General features: G+C 38.1%; 2 long non-coding RNA genes across 2 annotated transcripts in view; one reads left to right on the top strand and one right to left on the bottom strand.

Moving 5' to 3' along the window:
• The window catches only part of LOC138698266 (uncharacterized), a 30,151-nt gene extending 7,769 nt beyond the window's left edge, over window positions 1–22,382 (bottom strand). The window contains exon 1 of the long non-coding RNA XR_011331808.1: window positions 22,263–22,382. This is a non-coding gene — a long non-coding RNA (uncharacterized lncRNA). The remainder of the gene's footprint in view (window positions 1–22,262) is intronic.
• LOC138698267 (uncharacterized) overlaps window positions 1–22,428 on the top strand; it is a 37,140-nt gene extending 14,712 nt beyond the window's left edge. The window contains exon 2 of the long non-coding RNA XR_011331809.1: window positions 22,252–22,428. This is a non-coding gene — a long non-coding RNA (uncharacterized lncRNA). The remainder of the gene's footprint in view (window positions 1–22,251) is intronic.
• Window positions 22,429–22,644: the final 216 nt, after the last annotated feature.

Here is a 22,644-nt window from a genome sequence, read left to right as displayed (position 1 = left end):
CATTTATATTTCCATTTCGTTCAATATTCTGGTCACGAGACATAATCATATACTTTGACTTTTCGGGATTTACTTCCACATCTATCTCTTTACTTGCTTCAAGTAAAATTCCCGTGTTTTCCCTAATTTTTTGTGGATTTTCTCCTAATATAGTCACGTCATCCGCATAAAGAAGAAGCTGATGTAACCCGTTCAATTCCATATTTTTTCTGTTATCCTGGACTTTAATATTATTATTATTATCATTATTATTATTATTATTATTATTATTATTATTATTATTATTATTACTATTATTATGTACAGTAATATGTTCAGGCTGTCAGTGTTCATTAGGCTCACTTGACAGGTCATATATAATAGAATGAACTCCTCTTCAATACTGGAGGCCTTTCAGCCCGCCTCACAGTGTGTAATTTAGCGGGTCAGCCGGCCAAAAATCATTTCTCGAAAACTAATCGCTCAACTTTCATAAAATTTAGCATGTACCTTCAATTATTGAAGTGGATAAGTTTTTAATAATGAAAACAAAAATAGCAACTATTTTTACTGAAAATAAAAATAGTAATATTGTAAAAAAAATTTGATTCGAGTGAAAAAAATTAATTAATGTTCGTAATGTGGAATTAATGTGCATAATGTTGAATGCACTTAAAATTGAAAGCGTAAAGCGAAGGAATATTGCTACATATCTTACTCGTTCGGACGTCAGATGCATCCCTATCAGAATCTGTATCCTCGCTGTTAGTCTCTCCTTTGACAGCACCGACAATGGAGGCTCGGAGACAACTGCAGCACTACTATTGAAATCGACCGCGATTTCCCCTTCTTAATTTCTTTAAGCTGGTGATGTAAGGGTCCAAAGAAATAAGTAGCCTGAGTAAAAGATCGGTATTTGTGTCTTTCTTGATGTTTTTCTTGCGAAGACTTCTCTGAAAAGTCTAATACAGTATTTGTTCCTCGTTTCCTGGGCTTCCTCAGATAGTTTGCCAGTAAGTATAATAGTGTCCTGTGACCTTCTGTCCATGACCCAAGAGTTTGTGAAGGATTGTAGGCATATAATACTATTTGTGCAAGTATAAATATAATTCCCTTGTCTCCCTTGCATACATGTCAAGTGCCCGTTCATCAGTATTGCAAAACCGCAAGAAAAAGGTTTCTGATATATTTTGTGTAAACGACTTATTAGATTTCCATCTATTCCCGTAATATATGCGAAAGTGGAAACCTCCCTGAAAAATATTCTTGCGGTATTTTGCATCGCTTTTATTGCGACTGCTTTGTTTTATCATGTCAACAACATGTCATGTCAACATGCCTGAACCTATCCTATCTTCAATGTTTCACAATAAGTAAAACGGTGGATCTAAATTAACTGTTACAAGATTTTGCATTTCCCTTAATTCTTTATATTGTTTTGAGGTCAACTGTAGATCAGTAATCAAAGCGAGATCCTTATTAGATGGCAATTGTTGGTCGTTCCTGCAAAATCAATTTTTATGATTTTTTATCCATTTTGTCGCACGTTGAAGTAATGCAAGTGAAAACAATATTGGCCGAATCTCTTTTCCTAGAAGTTATGAAATTCGTATGGGCAACAGAAAGCTTTTCTCCTGGCGATCTATCTTTAAAATGTGGACTAGTTTTTTTCTTCCCGTTTTGATCTTTCGCTCAATCTCCGAAAAGTTGACGTGGACGTCCTCGAATGCTTGTACTGGCAGAATCAAATTGGAATTGTTTTGTAGTAGATGGCAAAGTATTATATATTTTATTTTCAGACTTTGCATCTTCGTTGAAACATAGCGCATTATATTTTAAGACATTTTTCTCATTTCTGCTGTATTTTTCCCACCGTAATCGAATTTTCGAGCATAGAAATTTAATTCATTTTTTATTGACTGTAAAATGTCTTCAGAGTAATCTATGAGACCAAAATGTGCAATTATATTTGAGAATTTCACTTTTCTCTCGCTCTTGTTCCACATCTGGAAAACAGCTCTCCGGATTACGGAGCGCATGGTGTCTGAAAATAATTAATAGCTACTCTGTCTGCACCTGTTTGCAGAAAAAAAATCACGACGTCGCATTCATAAAAGTATAATGAATATCTCTACAAAATTTTATCTAGGTGATAGAGGGCTACACCTTTTAAAAGTTAACTCGAAATATATAATAAGGAAAAATTCAAACTCTTTGCACATGCTTATTCAGACACTTATTCTAGACAATAAGATAATAATTTTTGTCACGAAAATCAGCTTATATGTAAGTACATACCTTCTTATAATATATCCACACTCTGTATTAGAAAAAATTCTGTATTAACTTTACTACTTCGCACCATCCAAACACATACTTCGCGCCTGCCTCTGCAGCGTAAATGATCTTATCGGAGACATGCAAATTTCGCTCTGTTGTGAGGGTCCTCTAACAGATGTAAGCATCTGTCTACACTTGGATAGTATACTTTGGAGTGTTATATACACAATTCTATATAAGAATTTAGCATTAAAGATAGAGTGTGAAAATTGATTTTTGGCCGACTAGCTGCTTGAAATTACACACTGTGCGCCTTGGGGATAAGGAAATAATTTGTCCTGCAGCAGAAAATATTGAAATACAACAGTACCTACGTTGTTCTCTGCTAGAATTAAAACACGTGAACTCTGTTTGAACATTAGAACTGACCGGTAACGGCTACGATTAACCGAGTTTGACTCTCAATGCAAGAAAATCACAAACAATCCTAGTAGAACATCAACGTCTATTATGCAACATTACTCCTGCTCTGCCAGTCAAGTTAAACGACACAACAATCCCCTTTGCTTCCTGTGTTAAAAAACCTTGGAGTTTACTTTGATACGCATTTAAACTCGAATAACCAAGTAACCCATATTACCAAAAAAAGTGCTTTCCATACTACATTCCTTAAACAGCATTCGAAAATTCCTCCCGCTATCACTCAAGAAAATACTAGTGGAAACACTAGTAATGCCCCACTTCGATTATTGGGATTTTCTACTGACTGACCTCAATGTCAACCAGTCGCAAAGATTACAACGTGTTCATAATTCTTGCGTTCGCTACGTCTGCGATGTCAGCTGCGCTGACCACATTACCCCATCCTTCCAAACTCTAAACTGGCTACTCCTTAACGAACGCAGAAATTTTCATTCTCTTGTTCTCCTTTTCCAAGTCCTTCACACCTCTACACCTACCTACCTTGCCTCCCGTTTCACTTACCTGTCATCATATCATAATCTCTTCACTCGCACGCAAAATAGCCGCATACTAGCCATACCAACACACAAGACATCATCGTATTCATCATCATACACAATCTCGCTCTCGCGCTTGTGGAATACCCTTCCCACTGACATCAGAGACTATCGGAATTTAGTAGCGTTCAAAAGCAAACTTATTAAGCATTTTCTTACTGCGTAGAGTAGGTTTACTTTTTACTGAATTAATAAAAAAATATATTTTTCTCTCTTCTAAACTTTTACAATAAATTACCTAGCTATTATTAATCAGATAATTTTTTAGTACTTTGATTTTTATTGTATTTGTGAATTTAATATCAACTGTAATTATAATTATAATTGTATTCTTAATATTGTAGTTGTAATCCCTTGGTAGAGGAGAAGAGAAGGCCTCATGGCCTTATCTCTACCAGCTTGAATAAATAAAAATAAACTCTGTCTTATTGACCAGACAACTCGCTACAATATCGGAAAACAGCCCGTTTAATATTTGCGATTTTTCTTGAGAGTTTTCTATTCCAGCTTCTGCTATTATATGATTCAACAAAATGTCTGTTGTTTCTTTCTGGCAGAAGATTTTTGTTGCAATATCGTATAATCTTTGTCTCCGTCTAAATGCCATCTTGTACCCTATCATTAAATAAAGAAATCCTAAATGAGATGGCTTTTTAAACAATACAGTACTAATTTGTAGTGATATTTCATAACCGTAAATTGAAATAATAGTCATTATTTGTAATATAAACCCACAGTTCGATTTTTCATCTAGTATAAACTTTAAGTAATTATCACATTATCAGTATTTTTACGTTCTAAAAATAGCAAGCTTTTCTTGGAATATAACAAAAAAGGCGCAATTTTTTATTTTAGAATCTAAAAATAGAAATGTCAGACAATATCTTACAACATAAATCAGAATCGGGGAGCTTCGGGATACTTTTGTAAGTCTGCGTGAGCAATTTTTCAATTACCGGGAGAACATATTTACTACGATATTAAAAACTTCACAATATAACGACTAATGACATAATATGATTAAAACATCACTGTGTCAGAATAATATACACATAAACAAAGTCAGAAAATACATTACTCGCCATAACACAAAAGATTAAGTTGCCAGAAACGTGTCCTGAAACGCGCGTCAGAAATAAGCTTAGCGCCAAGGGACCAAGCACACACACAAACTCTCACTTTCAGCTCTCACCATTGAGGAGAGTTGAAGAGCAGTCATCATCTGCAGTTTTATGACCCACTGACGTAATAGAACAATGGCAGGTGGGGCATATCCTGTTATTCGCATTTTGAAACTCGATTTCTGGCCGGGTTTTGAGGTGATCGGTACCACTGTGGACAGGTGAGAAATGGTTGCATGACACTACTGGATAAAACCCTATTCGCTACCTGTCATCATAGTTCCTCTTTTTCGAATGTCGATTCCAAATATGCTTCCATTCGTCTCTGTCTTTCCAAGCTTTTTCCCCTGTTTATTTCATCTCACTTGTATCCCCATTCCTTCAAGTTCTTCTGAATTTCATCTATTCACATTTCCCGTGGTCTTCACATTGGTCGTTTTCCTGTCACTTTTAAATTTAATATTCTCTTTGACAGAATTTCCCTTTCCATTATTTTAAGGTGCCCTAACCACTGTAAGCTCATATTTTCTAATTGCCAAGGCATACTTGTATGAATAATAATTCAAATCCCCTGAACTTTTGCTTAGCTGAAAGCGCCACTACTTCAGAATATAAACAATTACTTACCATTTGATCCAAAAGTTCCAATAACGTCGATGGCTCCGAAACGAGTCTGCAGATCTCCTGGCATCGCCACACGCATTAGATGTTGCCAACGTTTGGGCTTCAGCTCATCTCGTTCTCTGATAGCCCTGCTGCTGTCGGGATCTCTGTCCCCCTCCGTCTGTGTGGCAGCGTCTATCGTCATCTTCTCAGTTGTTTCACGTTCAGCTAAAAGACAGTGCAATTCTGAGTTAAAATCTTCATAATACACTGTTTGCTAACTATGAAGAGGATAAATAGGTACTGTCCGGCCGAATGGTTATGTCGCATCCCGGTTTCTCACACTCGTTTCTCTTGTCCTCTCTGTAAGGGATAGTGTCTGAGTTGTTTGGTTCTCTCTGCAAATATCTTCTGTACGGAATTGCATTTTACGTAGTATTATAGAACTTTTTTAAGTAATTTTAAGAAAAAAACATTAAATAAGTAACTGTCATGTGATTTCCTTCGTTTTGACGAGCATGTGACATAACCACTCGGATGGACAATAGCATGACAACATGTACATCACTAAACTATTAACAAGTGAATCATACAAGTCAAGTCTGAAAAGAAAACTAAAGATGAAGCACGTAGTAACGGTTACTTCTAATAAAGGTATAACCTCGAAGAAAAATAAATTTAGGGATCTGAAATAATATGTAGATAATCAAAATGATATTCATTGCATCACAGAGTCGGTAAATGAATCATGAAATTAGAAATGTGGTCCCAATTGGAAAGCATTCTTCTGAAGTATGTAAATTATTACATAATAATTATCACAGCGTAATGATGTTATTGGTAACATTGAAATCATGTAGGTCATGTATGCATAATGCTTTATTGGAGGAAGTATTCAAAAGACGCTTGTTATGTTTGTTGGAACAAATCTCAAACACATTAACTAAAATTCCAATATATTTACGTGATGCAATATACTGTAAGTGCATTTTTATTGTACGAACCGTCATCTCCCTCCTACAGTGTTATTAGAAACTGTCAATTTTATGAACTAATATAATACTGAAGTCTTCTAACATATGCAGTAAATCAATAATATTGAACAAATTTTTCACTTTTGAACCCATAATAGTAATCTTTTCTCGTGAGTTATTTTACGATGCTTTATCAACTGCTATTATGAAATGAAGGTGATAATGTCAGCTAAATGAATCCAGAAAAAGAAGCCTGAAAGAGGCCCAGCATTTGTTCTCTATGGGTTCTAGTTAGTTACTGCTTCCTAATTTGAAATATTTTTACAAGTCACTGTGACGTAAACAATTATTGTACCTTCACAAAAGTCAGATTCGGAGGTTTGTGTGGATGTCTGTGTAACGATGATGACTACATGCTCCACGTAGCCCTCGGAGTCTCTTGTCTCTACTGTGTCGGGTTCAGCTGAAAAGCAATATTCTTCTGAGTTGAAATATACAAGAAACTGCGCATGCTCAGTGACATAGAGCATAGCTACACAAGCTATCGCTAAGGGAGTTATTGAAATTCGTTCTATTTCGAGTGCTGCGTAAACCGTTCTGAAACGCACTTGAGAAAATACAAAGAAAATGGATTTGTTATATAATTGATATCAACGACCCAGTTCAAAAGGAAACAACTGAAAATTTAAAGTTTTGACAAAACTACATTTTAAAGCAATATGTTGCTTTGAGAAACCAAAGGATCATTGAAATTGCTCCAGAATTTTGTTAATAATGTTTCATATAGCTATATTATAAGTTTCAAATAATTAAAATGTGTTAATTGGATTTTTCACAGCAACATGAAGCTTACAAATTCAGGTTTATCATAATTTTAAATTATGAGTTGTTTCCCTCTTGAACTGGGCCGTCTATATATCTTTAGACCTTGGTGAGGATACTGACACGCCGCACAGAAGTGAAGTCTTCCGTCTCGTCTCAGTATCTCTGAAGGCTCAGACATGTGCGAGTCATGCAGAGGAAAGCGGATTCAAGCCTGGTCGCAATGATTTTTATTTCCCGAATTACTCGAAAATGGAGTTCTATAGAGTCATGGGAAAGTGGAATAATTATTACCCAAATCCTATCAGTTATGCCTAGGCTTGACCTGGCCCAAAAAAAAGATAAAAACGAATCATTACTTGGGAGGTAGTTCGTCTTCTTCGAACAAAATAAAAACACAGTTGTGAAAAAATGTTCTCCAAAACACAATTTTAACGTTATTCCGAACGTAAATTAATATGACAAGCATTGTCTTCGTTTGTGTCTACTCGTACTTGCTAATAATGCTTCCACTTTTCGTCTCTTAGGTTTCTTGCTACTCTCCTGAAAGTATTTCCTAGGACATTCCTCTGCTGGGACCAGATTCCAATTTTCAGGGCAATATACTGGTGATTCCCAAGGTATGATTGCATATAACACATTTTCTGGAAAAGTTACAGTAAAATTCAACCACTAACTCTTCTTAGCTAAAATTTCCTAACACTGGGATTACTTTTAGTCCATTTTTAAAACACAATGTATAAACATATTAGGTCCTTGACAGAAAGGAAGACCATTATTTTAACATTCTAACACGAAATTCTATAGCGTTTTAATAAGACAGTGACAGTAAACATAACATAACAGCCAAAATAATTTAAACGAAGATATTACCATTCTTTCCCTCCGTCTCTTCTTCTGATACAAGACTGGTGTCTGATAATGTTGTAAAATCCATGACAGTCAGTATTTCTGCAAAAAGCAAAATGAACTTGATCGTTGAGCATGTCATTGCTTTTACTGAATATCATATTACCCTTTCAACACCAAAGGTAAAAAAAAATGTTTAATTTCTATATTTTATCGCAATAATGGAGTAATCCCTCGTAAGGTTACATTTTTTAACGTGTAGCTTGAGACTTACATTTGGGATGGAATGATTGTTATGGTGAAAAAACACAAAGAATAAACTACTTAAAATGTTTTAATTTCGAGACAACAAAAAAAAACAGAAATGTGTTATCAACATTACAATTAGTTATTTTATAAAATAATAAAAACACAACCATCTCTTGCAAAGTATTACAAAAATGCAGAATTAAAAAAGTTTGTCATATTACTTATTACAGAAATTGAGAATGCAGTTATATCCCGAAGTCAAGCACAGATTTACTTTGCATTTTGGAGCGAACTGCCTTTAGGGCAAATTTTTGCATCTGCCTTTGGCGAGTCCTGATAACCATCATATCGGACATTGTTAACTGGTTGGATCACAAATTTTCTTCGTTTCGGAGAGATCCCTTGACGTTCATTAGAACGACGCCTTTTGTTCTTTCCTTTCTCAGCTGCGATGTGAGCTTGGAACTTTGCAAGAGAATATTCACATTTCTGATTTTTCGGTTTATGATATCTACGATACAACCAGTCATTCACAACAGCAACATTAATGCTCCAATATATTATTTTAGTGTGCCATCTTGTCGGTGTTAAATCAGTTCTGTACAATTCCAAGGGCATATCCGCCAAATCTACTCCTTCCATAAAGTGGTTATGTTTTGAAACAACTTTGGGACATTTTAACTCTACGGATTTCTTTTCGTTTACGCTCCATCTCTTACACTTTACTTCAGGATGAATAGCTGCCTAAGTTGACACAAAATTCACTATTTTTCTGTCACACCACCTTACCAGTGCAACACAGTTCTCCCTTTCCACACGCCAGTCGTAACTAGCTTTTCCACGCCGTTTGAGTAGAATCCTAATAGAACACATTTCCAACCACAAGGAACCACTGATGAGGCTGTGAATACAAAACTAGACATGGTACTGGCGAAATATTTTGCTTACAGCACTGTGCTCAATATAGAAAATACGAGAAAATGTGGCTTGTTTGAATCTAAATCTTACAAAATCACAATTTGTACACAAACATTTTGTCAAGTAACTTCAGTGATGTTGAACGATAATTTTCAGCATTCAAAAATCTCCTTGTAGGCAACAAAGTATGACAACAGATAAGCTTGAAACGCTGTTGGCTGTGTTTTGTAACCAGAAAAAGTAAGGTAAACAAAGAAATGAAGTGCACATACTGAATCTTGTGCAAAATTCTTGACATATTATTCTCATGTTTTTAGATTAGTAGTGGGCTCTAGTCAAAATCTGGTTGCGAAAGCCAGCTATAACAGCTGGGGAGTCATCGTGCTAACCACATGGTGCCTCCATTCTGGTTGGATGATCGTCCGCCTCTGTTTCGGCATGGAACGCAAGGCCAGCAGCGGGCTGTGCGGTCTGGGCCCTTCAACAGTTGTGACGCCACGGATAATTATTATTATTATTATTATTATTATTATTATTATTATTATTATTATTATTATTATTATTATCATTATTATTAAAACATAAAATGAATAATTTTGGACTTATCACGTTTTCCCTTCTGCTCTTCAGATCATATCATATATAATATATCATGTCGTAATATCATCATCATCATACCATATCCTATCATAGATCATGTCATGTCATATATCATATCATATGAATAGTACAGGGAAAAACTCTGATAAGTCACGTTTTACTGTTTTTATACCACAGCAAGTTAAAAATTTCAAGATCCATTATATTGTATTATTTTGAGTTGTGAAATTTAGTAAGGAAAATAAGCTAAAGGCGGCTACTCTGCAGTTGTCAAAGTTTGTGAACTACACTAACAATTCCTACCACTACTGCCTCTCTATTCGCAAGAGGGTAAAGACATTTGTGAGAAACTCTATACGCCATGAGCGAATGTCATAGTCAGCAGTTTTGAAATTGGAAAACCTTTTATTAAGAAACTGTCACAACAATTTCGATTTTATGATGTCGTCATGGGCGAGTTTCTCAAACAATACGGAAAAGTCGTTCTCCAGTTTAAATTATAGATTAGTAGGTAATTTATTTTCTAAATATTCACTGTATTTAGTTACTGCTTCCCTACTTTGAAATATTACTACGCGTCACTGATGTAAACAATAACTGTACCTTCAGAAGAAATAGACTCTAATTTCTCCGTCTGCATCCATGCGTCCTTCTTCTCGATGACTTCGGGCACCTGCGTTGCTGCGTCCGTCTTCTTCTTCCTCACTGTTGCTTCTATTAGAAAAAAGGTAATGATCCGTTGAATATCTAATTTCCAGATAAAAGAAACTGAGCATGCTCAGAGAATAGTACATAGATACACAAGCTATCGCTAAGGGAGTTATGGAAATTCGTTGTGTTTCGAGTGCTGTCGTATACAGTTCTGAAACACACTTTAGAAAATACAAAGAAAATGGATTTGTTATATAATTGATATCAACGACCCAGTTGAATAATTATTGCCCAAATCCTATCAGTTATTATTACGTTTGACCTGGTCAAAAAATATATAAAAAACGAACCATTACATGGGAGGTAGTTTGTCTTCTTCAAACAGAATAAAAAATCAAACAAAACGGTTATGAAAAAAATGTTCTCTAAAACATAATCTTAACGTTATTCAGCTCGTAAACTAATCTGACCAGCGTAAGTTAGTTTGCGTCTACTCATACTTGCTAATAACCAGGCTTCGAGACTTCGCACCCGATAGAGCAGTTCAGTGGGAAATCCGCATAACAGCGTACTGTGGGTAGGGGTACTGTAGAATGAATGCCAACAAATACGCAAAGGAAAACGCTTTGGATTTGAAGGTTCTGACGAATAATTTGGTTTTCATACAAATCTATTTTCAAACTATGTCTGAAACTATTACACGGTTAGAAAAGTCAGAGCAAGAGATGCCAGAAGCCCTGAAATTAATTAAGGAAATTACATAGAAAATTAATGAGGCACCAAGTACACCGGTTACTGACCGTGTAAAATAGAAGTGAAATCAATTTTATGTAAAAATGACGAATATGGATCACTGTGTAATATAAACAGCAAATTAGTGGACATAGAGTCACCCGAGAATAAAGGACTGTCTCTTAGAGTCTGCAATGATGTTAGGTTTTCTTCGTTTTGCACCTATCACGCCATGCGACGTAGAGCGCAGCTTTTCACAGTACAAACTGTGGTTGGCAGATAACCGAAAAAGATTTACGTTTGAGACACTGGGATTGTATCTTGTAGTACATTGCAATTCGGTACTGTAAATGCACTTACTAAAGACCTATAGGATAAATGAAGAAATTAAAATTGCTATATGTTTATTTCCAATATGAACACTGTGTATAATTCAACACAAATGCTTATAAAAGACAGGAGAATAACTACTTTTCACATTCTCTTGACATTGTCATTGTGTAATGTATATTTACTTTCAGAATGTACTTACGTATGTGTTTCCCCATACTACCGTACTCTATTCTAAGTAGCAACGTTGTTACCTCAACACATCTCTACCTTTTACTACCTGCAGCGAGTCAACAACCTATAGTACATGCACAGTAAACTTATTGTATCGGGTCCCAAGTCTCGAAGCCTGCTAATAACATTTCCTAAAAAAATGACCAGTAAACAATGAAAGACAAAAAATGCAAATAAATGCAAAATAAAAATAGGCATTGACTATATTGGTTCATGTTAAAATGAAACGGCTTTATATTGTATCCTGCATTGTCTGTGATATCTCAGAAAAATATGATATTTCATCAACTTCCAGCCCTATTCAACACTCACCAACTCCCCACTATTTTCCTACCTCCCTTCTGATATTCCCATTACATTCACTCCTCTATTTCTTCACATTGCTTCCATCAAACTTTTCCATCTTACCTTGCGACGAAAGGGTTCCAATAGGTGATCTTTCTTCTGCTGTGCTAATCTGCGTCATGGTGTGCCCTTCCCTGGTATCCCCCTCCCGGACATCCGAATGGGGGGATAGTTTACGTCCGGAATCTTTTACCAGGGCCGAGCTCATCATGTACTTTTCAGTTAGATTCCGGAGACAGATAAATGCGGAAGTTCCCCATTGCTTCCGCACACCACTCTCTCTTTAGCATCTTAAAAGATCCCAGGGGGCCCCAGCGTGGAGGTGAGGAGAGTGGATTTGACTAATTAGGCCCTCCGGACTTCACCGAAATTCACCGCAAGGTTAAATATCAGTTCCATCAGGGTTTTTGACCCGATCAAAGACCGGGAAATCCCAATTAGCCTTTGCCCCCCTTACTGAGTCTAAAACATTACAAAAATCATCACTGTAAATAGATCAACTAAGATCCTTATTCAATTAGCCTTTGCCCCCCTTACTGAGTCTAAAACATTACAAAAATCATCACTGTAAATAGATCAACTAAGATCCTTATTGAACAGGAAGAAGGAAGTTAGTCTTCAAGGATGATTTAAGGGGAGAATGTAGGTATGTTTGGTGACAAATCTCAATATTTCTAACATTATAATCTGAAAAATCCAAGGATGATTAAAAACATTCTTATCTACTAGTGTGCAAAATTGCATGATTCTACCTTAACTACATTCAGAGAAAAAGGTACATAAAGTGCACCAATTTAACATGGCGGAAATAGGGACCTACCGATGCCTACATTCTCCCCTTAAGATTAAAGTTATGTCATTGAAATACTAGATATGTAGAATTAACACTATTACTAAGAAATAAACATGAAATTCTGTCTACATTAATAATAAGATTATTAGAACGACACCATTTTTAAATTCACACATACCATTAATTAATTATCAGTGTGCGCAATACCTAGATGTTGAACAAGAACAAGATGAAGTTAAACTTCTATCAAGTTTAATTAAACAACACTTCCTAATATTAATTTATGCAGTGATAAGAGAAGTTGTCAAACAAATTCTAAGGAAAAATCGCGAACTGAATATAATTTATTAAGAGGTTAGGTATAACTTACAGCAGCAATACTTTTGGATATACTCAACATTTTTTTCCTCCATTACTGTATCTTGTACAACAGTAAGAATTGGTATGTGTAAAACACTATCCTTCTGCTATGTAAAAAAATTCAAAATGGTGGCAGTTCACTGTGCAGTGATGAAGTATTTCCATCGTAACTCATAAAATTTCTCTCTTTTATATTATTCGGGAAACTCATGTTTACAATACCATGCTATTTCAACTACATACATTAATAAATAGCCTATATATATATATATATATATATATATATATATTTTTTTTTTTTTTTTCATTTTGTGTTAGAAGACAATACTGATATTTCAGCATTTTTAAAATTAATTTATTTTTTATCAGACAATCTATCAAAGGTAGAGAAGTGATCTTACATCATATTGTAGATATGACATGCATAAATACACACAAAACAATTCATTACAGAGGGTTAGATAGTTTTTTATTTATGAGAGAAACGCTTGATCACTGCACAGTGAACTGCCTGCATTTTGAATTTTTAAAAAATTACAAATATCTTTCTTTTAAATCGTAAAAATATTTTTTTTTCTCATATAGCAGAGGGACAGTGTTTTACACATAATAATTTTCATTATTGTACAAGATACAGTAATGGAGGAAAAACATGTTAAATATTTCCAAAATTTTACTGCTGTAAGCTGTACCTAACCCCTTAAAGTAATAATTATAAATTACAGAATTCTGAAAGAAAAAAAAAACTTCAATTTTTGTATAGGCCTACGTGTGGAGTGGGGAGCACACAGGTAGACATATTTTTTCTTTCCACGCTCTCGGAGCCAGTGCCGATAATGCAGTACACAGTGCAGCTTTCCACATTCGAAGGTGGAGAGATAAAATGTATGCACATTTTTCAAAGTGAATCGATGTTGAGCTACGGGATTATGTGGTCTAAACAAGTGATCAGACTTAATGGGATTCAATATATTTCAATTCCTGTCAACGTTGAGACCGCTTCGATAATAGGAGCACCAAAGAAGAAAGATAAGTACATGTCAACTTAGCTGTTATTCGAAGGATCTGTGATCAGTTCGTGGCCACCATAAGCTCTTTCCTATTGTGTTCATAACATAGATAATAATTACAAACATTTCGAAGTCAGATGTTCATTCGCACGATATTATTGTTGAGGACGCTGACCACAGTTCTCAGAAGTGTGCTCCAGTGTTCGTTGTGAAATTGTACTATCACAGTCACTGTCGGTAGTTTTGCCAGATATTTCTTGTCTCTATAAAGGAGAATATAAAGATTAAATACTTAAAAATCACTGTTCTCTTCCTCACCTCCAGACAAATGCTTTTACAACACAAGGCGAGGAGGAAGAACAGAAATACTAGAAAGAATAGTATAAAGACGACGAAAAGCAGAAAGGAAAGGAGAGAGAATATAATGATAAAGAAGAACAGAAACGCGAGGAAAAAGAAAGAAAAACGAAGAGAAACAGAAAGGCTACGAGGAAGAATACAAAGAGCAGGAGGAATAAAAAACTAAGAGGAAGCAGAGAATAATGAGTCTGAAAGAATAGAAAGGCGAGCAGGAAAACGGAAATACGAAGGGGAAGAAAAGAAAGACGAGAAAATATGAAAAAGTTAAGAGGAAAAACAATACGTCCAGAAGTACAGTAATAGAAAAACGGACAGAAAGACGAGAAAAAAGAATAAAAAGAAGAAGAGGAATAGAAATACGACGAGGAAGAGCAGAAAATCTAAGAGGAAAAGCAGAAAAACAAGAAGAAAGGGAAGGCGAGGAGTAATAGTAAGAGGAGGAAGCACAGAAGAATGAGGAGTCCAGAAAAATAAAGAGGAAGAACAGAAAGGCGAGGAGGAAGAACAGAAAGACGAGTGTGCTAAAATAAGAGCGTGTATTGAAATTATCCAGGTTTTCCTTAACTTACAATTTAGTACTAAGTATGAAAAAAGGAAGGGAGATCCAATATCCTGTAGGCTCTATTTCTTAGGTGCTGATGATATTTATAGGTTGTAAATCAGTCTGTACTGTATTGTGAGCTTTCTTGCCTGTTTTCGTGAACGCAAGGTAGAAGGTCACGCATACTTATGTACCGATAAAATGCAGAATGTTAGATTCTATTTCAAACCAGACTTTCGATATTTAAGTCTGTATTCTTCATCTCTTGCTTGTAGTTCATTTGTGTTTTTACAGCACTTGACCATTATGTTAACAAACGTGGTTCACGTACAAGAATGTGAGAAATTTTACGGTGTGATTAAAGCAATTTTCAGTCTCAAATATTCGAACTTCACTACCGGCACAAATAAATTTCCAGTTCCAGAGTAGTCAGTCTAAGACTAACTTAAGCGTGGTTGTATTGATTTTGCAAGCTCTATTATTAAAACTGTTGTTATTATTATTATTATTATTATTATTATTATTATTATTATTGTAGTATTTGTAGAGACTTTTTAGTAAGAAGATGTCCTTCCAACAGGTTACTAGCCTGGGGGGGTTGCCACCTATAGCCTCTGGATAGGCATGGGAGTACAGCATTTCCTCTGTACTAGATGTAATGGTTATCCCGCCATGACTCGGTCCACAGATGATGGTAGTGTGTTTATGACAACTTCAGAAGATAATTTACAACGTTTGCTTTACAACTTTAATCAAATGGCAGAAAGTGCATGCCTGACAAGCAGAAAAAACTTCCTAACATACAGCAAAACAATCACCATTACATATCCGAAGGTCGTGACATCTCTCTCTTTCCATACCATTGCAATACTCATTCGTCTTTAACATCAGAAGTTCGCCATTGCGAGAGAACGAATCAATAATTTTATTTCCTTTAAAATATCAATACATTAGAGATTCTCGAAGGACTGTCTAAAAAATCTTGTATGAAACTCGTGCAAACCTAGAGTTTTAAGCACTCACCGTGTTGTTCAACCCCCCTTCGGGTCTGTGGACAATCTTCACCTCTCGTGCTTAGAACGCTATCATTTCACAACTTTTTGCATAAATAGCTGTATTATTTTTGATACCATTACCTTTTAAACAAATTTATGAACACAATCTTGTGAACATGTCTACATTACACTTTCCAGTTGCAACAAATAATTTTGCATTGTTTCTGTTACATTTACGGTTTAAGAGTAACTATTTTAATACTTGTATTAATAGTAAATCAGTTTATGAATAGGTATTTTGCAAGGCTGCTACAAGACGCGTACTTCGTCTTAAACCTGAGCACCGCGGGGATAGGGTACAACGAGATAGAAGTAGAATATAGCGTGGCGTGCACGTCTGTATCAGCGCTCTTGATGGTACTAGCAGGGCGGGTAAATAAAATTCACCAGCCCTGGTAATACCTTGAACTGCCGACCGCCATGTTTTAGCTGGTTAGCTCGCTTTAGCAGAAGGAGATGTATAAGCACGTGGAGATTTTTAAATCCCGTAATTAAGATGACTGTTGTGTGTTCTGCTTATAATTGTAGCAACCGAAGCTACAAAACAAAGAATATGTCATATTTTAAGTCAGTAGTCTGCCATAATTTGATATCACTATACATATCATAACAGTTATTGATAGAAAGATTCTGTAACATGTTCATTCTTTTTACAGATTCCCACTGAAAAATGATGTGTTAACTAAGCTGTGGGTTTCACTAATGAAGAGAGAGAAATGGTTTCCCACAATACATAGTGTTTTGTGTTCCGCACATTTCGATACTGAACACATGTAGCCTATTTTGTAAACGAGAGGAGACGTTTGTTGCCCAATGCAATACCAAATATATTCGATTTTCCATCTCATTTAAAAAAAAGAGACTTCTAGGCTTCCACCGAAGAAGCTTTCTCTTATGTTGCACAGGAAAATTCAGTAGAACATCACCAGCCACCAGAATTCAGGTCTGTATAACATACTGGCATCAATATGACTTCAAGTAGCCTATGTCTGTCCGACGAAACTGAAGGTTACGTGTTTTCCACTGAAAGCGTATTCGATCTCGTCTGCATTTTCATAATGCTACCATTACTAATTTACAAAAAAAAAAAAAAAAAAAAATGTGTACTTAGACATTTGAATATGCTCATTGCTTACGTTTCACTCTACCGACGATTCATTGCAATAGAAAAAAAGAAAACATGTCAACTCCAGTTAACTATGATGTATAGAATAAAATGTTGCTACCTGGGTTTACTGACTACTATTAAAAAAAAGTATTGGTAAAAATGGGGTATAAGAGTTATTGAGAAATAAAATAAGATTCACAAGATACTACTATCCTGGACTACCTCTTCCGTCTCATCCTACAGGAACCAAGCCCACTTTCACATTTGTTTCACATTTTAAAGCTTTAATGTTCATGTAAGGTATAAGGAAAAAATGTTGCGTGGGTTTCCTTCCCAGTGGTAAAAATAGGATATATGAGATACTGCAACATAAAATAAGATTCACAAGATGCAACAGTCTTTTCAGCCTCGTCCTATAGCAACCACGCCCATTTGTATCCACATCTTAAAGTTTCGATACTAACGTAAGATGTATGGAATAAACGGTTGCTGCGTGGGTTTCCTGACAGCTGTTAAAATAAAGAAGTGTTAGTAATGGAATATGTGGGTTAATGCGATTTAAATAAGATTCATAAGATGCAATATGATCTATACAGTCACTTACCGTATTATCCTATAGAAACCACGCCCATTTGTTGACCAGTTAAAACATGGCGGACATAGGTTCAACAGTTTTCAAATATGGCGGTGCGATCGCCACTCTATATTCTTATTTATAGCTAGATGTTGGGGTATAAGGGCAGTCTCCTCGTGACTGTCATCAGAGCTGCAGGGAAGAGCGTTTTCGTCTGTTGGCAAGTGCTAATGAATTCACAGCGATGTAGCAATCTTTCCTAGAAACAAAATCGATTTGTTGTTAAATGAAAACAAAAGACGATACTATTCTTCTTACCTTAAGGATTTAGTATGTGTAATTACTGTTACTAAACTTTTATTATAATGTACATTTTCTTACCATCATTCACAGTAGCAGAGTGTCTGTCTCCGTAGCGTAGTTGGCATAGCGCTGGCCTTCTATGCTCGAGGTTGCGGGTTCGATCCCAGCCCAGGTCGATTATATTTAATTGTGTTTAAATGCGACAGGCCAATGTCAGTAGATTTACTGGTTTGTAAAAGAGATGCAGCTCTTTGCTTGTTTAATTCTCTATGAAATGAAACAACCCAGAACTCACCACGTGGAGGTGGCTGCATGTCGAGTTCCGCCCTGCCCATCCCAACCTCCCTACCATGTGGGCAAGTGCATTCCAAGATCGGATCGGATCGGATCGGATCGGATCGGATCGGATCGGATCGGATCGGATCGGATCGGATCGGATCGGATCGGATCGGATCGGATCGGATCGGATCGGATCGGATCGGATCGGATCGGATCGGATCGGATCGGATCGGATCGGATCGGATCGGATCGGATCGGATCGGATCGGATCGGATCGGATCGGATCGGATCGGATCGGATCGGATCGGATCGGATCGGATCGGATCGGATCGGATCGGATCGGATCGGATCGGATCGGATCGGATCGGATCGGATCGGATCGGATCGGATCGGATCGGATCGGATCGGATCGGATCGGATCGGATCGGATCGGATCGGATCGGATCGGATCGGATCGGATCGGATCGGATCGGATCGGATCGGATCGGATCGGATCGGATCGGATCGGATCGGATCGGATCGGATCGGATCGGATCGGATCGGATCGGATCGGATCGGATCGGATCGGATCGGATCGGATCGGATCGGATCGGATCGGATCGGATCGGATCGGATCGGATCGGATCGGATCGGATCGGATCGGATCGGATCGGATCGGATCGGATCGGATCGGATCGGATCGGATCGGATCGGATCGGATCGGATCGGATCGGATCGGATCGGATCGGATCGGATCGGATCGGATCGGATCGGATCGGATCGGATCGGATCGGATCGGATCGGATCGGATCGGATCGGATCGGATCGGATCGGATCGGATCGGATCGGATCGGATCGGATCGGATCGGATCGGATCGGATCGGATCGGATCGGATCGGATCGGATCGGATCGGATCGGATCGGATCGGATCGGATCGGATCGGATCGGATCGGATCGGATCGGATCGGATCGGATCGGATCGGATCGGATCGGATCGGATCGGATCGGATCGGATCGGATCGGATCGGATCGGATCGGATCGGATCGGATCGGATCGGATCGGATCGGATCGGATCGGATCGGATCGGATCGGATCGGATCGGATCGGATCGGATCGGATCGGATCGGATCGGATCGGATCGGATCGGATCGGATCGGATCGGATCGGATCGGATCGGATCGGATCGGATCGGATCGGATCGGATCGGATCGGATCGGATCGGATCGGATCGGATCGGATCGGATCGGATCGGATCGGATCGGATCGGATCGGATCGGATCGGATCGGATCGGATCGGATCGGATCGGATCGGATCGGATCGGATCGGATCGGATCGGATCGGATCGGATCGGATCGGATCGGATCGGATCGGATCGGATCGGATCGGATCGGATCGGATCGGATCGGATCGGATCGGATCGGATCGGATCGGATCGGATCGGATCGGATCGGATCGGATCGGATCGGATCGGATCGGATCGGATCGGATCGGATCGGATCGGATCGGATCGGATCGGATCGGATCGGATCGGATCGGATCGGATCGGATCGGATCGGATCGGATCGGATCGGATCGGATCGGATCGGATCGGATCGGATCGGATCGGATCGGATCGGATCGGATCGGATCGGATCGGATCGGATCGGATCGGATCGGATCGGATCGGATCGGATCGGATCGGATCGGATCGGATCGGATCGGATCGGATCGGATCGGATCGGATCGGATCGGATCGGATCGGATCGGATCGGATCGGATCGGATCGGATCGGATCGGATCGGATCGGATCGGATCGGATCGGATCGGATCGGATCGGATCGGATCGGATCGGATCGGATCGGATCGGATCGGATCGGATCGGATCGGATCGGATCGGATCGGATCGGATCGGATCGGATCGGATCGGATCGGATCGGATCGGATCGGATCGGATCGGATCGGATCGGATCGGATCGGATCGGATCGGATCGGATCGGATCGGATCGGATCGGATCGGATCGGATCGGATCGGATCGGATCGGATCGGATCGGATCGGATCGGATCGGATCGGATCGGATCGGATCGGATCGGATCGGATCGGATCGGATCGGATCGGATCGGATCGGATCGGATCGGATCGGATCGGATCGGATCGGATCGGATCGGATCGGATCGGATCGGATCGGATCGGATCGGATCGGATCGGATCGGATCGGATCGGATCGGATCGGATCGGATCGGATCGGATCGGATCGGATCGGATCGGATCGGATCGGATCGGATCGGATCGGATCGGATCGGATCGGATCGGATCGGATCGGATCGGATCGGATCGGATCGGATCGGATCGGATCGGATCGGATCGGATCGGATCGGATCGGATCGGATCGGATCGGATCGGATCGGATCGGATCGGATCGGATCGGATCGGATCGGATCGGATCGGATCGGATCGGATCGGATCGGATCGGATCGGATCGGATCGGATCGGATCGGATCGGATCGGATCGGATCGGATCGGATCGGATCGGATCGGATCGGATCGGATCGGATCGGATCGGATCGGATCGGATCGGATCGGATCGGATCGGATCGGATCGGATCGGATCGGATCGGATCGGATCGGATCGGATCGGATCGGATCGGATCGGATCGGATCGGATCGGATCGGATCGGATCGGATCGGATCGGATCGGATCGGATCGGATCGGATCGGATCGGATCGGATCGGATCGGATCGGATCGGATCGGATCGGATCGGATCGGATCGGATCGGATCGGATCGGATCGGATCGGATCGGATCGGATCGGATCGGATCGGATCGGATCGGATCGGATCGGATCGGACCGGACCGGAACGGACCGGACCGGACCGGACCGGACCGGACCGGACCCGACCCGACCCGACCCGACCGGACCGGTCCGATCCGATTTGATCCGATAATTTAAATAATTGAATTTTAAAAGATTTAAAGAAAGGTATACGTTTTGAAAACATAAGAAAGAAGTTAAAATCTTCTATTAACTTTACTTAAATTAATAATAAAATAAATATATTTTAATACCCAAGAAAAACAGTCAAAAATTTAATGATAAGGGTAACAATCTCCTCCATGCCAAATATATCAACCTATCATAACGAAAAGGCTGTATTGTACCACGAACACAAATAGATATAAAAGAAAGAAAAGAAAGCCTAAAATAAAAAAAATATAGAATTAATATCACTACCAAAAAAGTGATATAAAATAATATTCTCATAAACAAAATACTAGCATATTCAGCCAAACAAATTAATGCAAAACCACCACTTCCATATTCAACATTAAAACCTGAAACCAATTCTGATTCACTCTCAGCAAAATCAAAAGGAGTGCGATTGGTTTCAGCCAAACATGAAGTTAACCAAATTATTGATAAAGGAAATGTAAAACAAATTATTCAAATGTCAATCTGAAAATCATAAAATATTATTAAATTATAGCTACCTACTAAAAATACGAAATACAACAAAATTAAAGCCAATCTAACTTCATAAGAAATTGTCTGTGCAACAGCGCGTAATCACCCTAATAATGCATAATTAGAATTAGATGACCAACCAGCAATTATAACAGTATATACACCCAAACCCAGTACAACAAAGAAAAAATAATAAACCCAACTCAAAAGAAATAAAACCAGTAAAGTAAGGAATTACAAATCATACTAACAAGGACAAAAATAATCTAAAAACTGGAGCAAAATAATAACAACAATAATTAGACAAGAAAGGAAATGTCTGCTCCCTAGTAAAAAGTTTAATTGCATTTCTAAAAAGCTGCAAAATACCAATAAAACCAACCTTATTAGGACCTTTACGAATATGAATATACCCGAGAACTTTACGCTCCAACAAGGTTAAAAACGCAACACCAACTATAACAAAAATAAACTAGAAAAATAAAAATAATTAATAAACCAAAAATCTCCCTAAACATAAATATTATTTATAGAATAAATCCATATTGAAAGATTCTAAATCCATTTCACTTATCTGCCAAAAGAGTAGCAATTAATAGTAATCATAAACAAAAAATTATTCCGAATATCTGGTCCTCTCGTACTAAGATATAAAATTTATTATAGATAGAAACCGACCAGGCTCAGATCATGTAGGATTTTAAACCGACCTGACTCAGATCATGTAGGATTTTAAAGGTCGAACAGACCTAAACGAATTGAAATTCTACACCCAAATTAAATCTTAATCCAACATCGAGGTCGCAAACCCATTTATCAATAACAACTCTCAAAAAAGATTATGCTGTTATCCCGAAGGTAATTTAATCTTATAATCAAGAAAATTGGATCAAGTATTCATAAATAAATGTATATTAAACAAAAAGAGTTAATTAATTCTTCCCATCACCCCAAAAAATATATCAAATATTAAATAAAATAAACAAACAGAATAAATAAAATAATATATATAAACTCTATAGGGTCTTCTCGTCCTATAAATAAATTTAAGCTTTATAACTTAAAAATTTAATTCAACAAAAATAATAAGAAACAGCATATTCCTCGTCCAACCATTCATTCCAGTCCACA

The sequence above is a fragment of the Periplaneta americana genome, chromosome 4 (assembly GCF_040183065.1).
Source record: "Periplaneta americana isolate PAMFEO1 chromosome 4, P.americana_PAMFEO1_priV1, whole genome shotgun sequence".
NCBI lineage: Eukaryota > Metazoa > Arthropoda > Insecta > Blattodea > Blattidae > Periplaneta > Periplaneta americana.
Note: the sequence above shows the minus strand (reverse complement) of the source record. Positions and strands in the feature narration are given on the sequence as shown.